The following is a 1,789-nucleotide window of genomic DNA, read 5'->3' as shown; positions in this document are numbered from 1 at the left end:
GTTATTCAATCTCCAGAACACCCAGATCCCTCTGCATCTCAGAGCTCTACAATCTCTCACCATTTAGATAATCTGCTTCCCTTTTATCCTTCCTGCCAAAATGTGCTGTCCTACCAGCAGTTCAGACCTGAGTAGAGGGAGCAGCACAGAGGTGTACAGTGCAAGTGAGTCATCCTGGGAGTCCTCAACTTGAAATCCTTTTTTATTAATTCGTGGGAAATGGGCATTGCTGGATGGCCAGCATTTATGGTCCAGTCCTTGTTGCCCTTGAGCTGAGTGACTTGCGAGGCCATTTCAGAGGGAGTCACATGTAGGCCAGACAGGGTAAGGAGAGCAGATTTCCTTCCCTAAAGGGCATTAGTGAACCAGATGGGTTTTTTACGATAATCAACAATGGTTTTATGGTCATCAGTAAATTCTTAATTCCAGATTTTTTATTGAATTCAAATTCCACCAACTGATGTGGCAGGATTCGAAACCCGGTCCCCAAATCATTAGCTGAGTTTCTGGATTAATAGTTCAGCAATAATACCACCAAGTCATCACCTCCCCTAGTTCAACATGGAGTGTAGGAGAACAAGTCAGGAGCAGCACTGGGCACCCTAAAACTGAGATTCCAACCTGGTTACTCTGTAACATGGGACTATAAGCACGCTGAACAGCAGAGGCAGCATGTTCCAGGCAGGGCCAAGCGATCCCACAAACAACGGATCAGATCAAAGCTGCAGTCCCCCCACATCCAGTCGTGAATGGTGGGGGACAATTAAACAAATCACAGAGAGAGAAAGCTCCACAAATATCACCATCCTCAATGATTGGGGCAACAGTGGATCAGTGCAAACAACTGTGATTTATCTTTTGTGATCGCGGATGTGTTACTGATACCTTCCCTGGGCTCCGATGCCAGGAAAGACACTCTGGAAGGTATGGGGAGCTGGGACTTGTCCATGAGAGTAACTGAAGGTATGAGAACTGAAATAATATAGAGTTAGAAAGGAGAAAAGGCCACAAAAATGCAACAAGACATTGATTAATCTGTTCTTATCCTGGAGAAATGAAGATGCCGGCTTTGTGTCTTAAACAATATTAGTTCAGTTGACATTTATCCAGAGTATTAAACTTCAGCCCAGTTATAGCGATCACTAACATTAGCAAAAACAAACTCCAACTGTCAGAATGAACACGGTTCAGTCCTGGATGTGATTGACAGCCGCAATAACAACAGAATCCAACCCCTCCAGACATTTGTCAATTTCGAAGATGGGTTGACTGAGTGAATTCCATCTCACACTCAGAGAAGGTGAACGGTCTCTCTCCATTGTGAGTGTGTTGGTGTCTCAGCAGGTGGGATGAGTGAGAAAATCCCTTCCCGCACTCAGAGCAAGTGAACGGTTTCTCCCCGGTGTGAATGTGCTGGTGTGTTTGCAGGTTGGATGAGCGAGTGAATCCCTTTCCACAGTCAGAGCAGGTGAACGGTCTCTCCCCGGAGTGAACTTGCTGGTGTCTCAGCAGAACACTTGAGGTCTTAAAGCTCTTCTCACATTCAGAACATTTGAAAGGTTTCTTATCCGAGTGAACAAGTTGGTGTGATCTGAGGCTGGTTAAATAAATGAATCCTTTTCCACACAAGGAGCAGGTGAACGACCTCTCCCCGGTGTGAACTCGCTGGTGTTTCTGGAGGCTGGATAACAGAGTGAATCCCTTCCCACACACCGTACATCTGAATGGCCGCTCCTCATTGTGAACTCGCTGGTGTATCAGCAGATCACTTGTGGTTTTATAACTCTTC

Source organism: Mustelus asterias, unplaced genomic scaffold, assembly GCF_964213995.1.
Source record: "Mustelus asterias unplaced genomic scaffold, sMusAst1.hap1.1 HAP1_SCAFFOLD_47, whole genome shotgun sequence".
NCBI classification, from domain to species: Eukaryota; Metazoa; Chordata; class Chondrichthyes; order Carcharhiniformes; family Triakidae; genus Mustelus; species Mustelus asterias.
The sequence above is the reverse complement of the archived record's forward strand: the minus strand, read 5'-3'. Positions refer to the sequence as shown.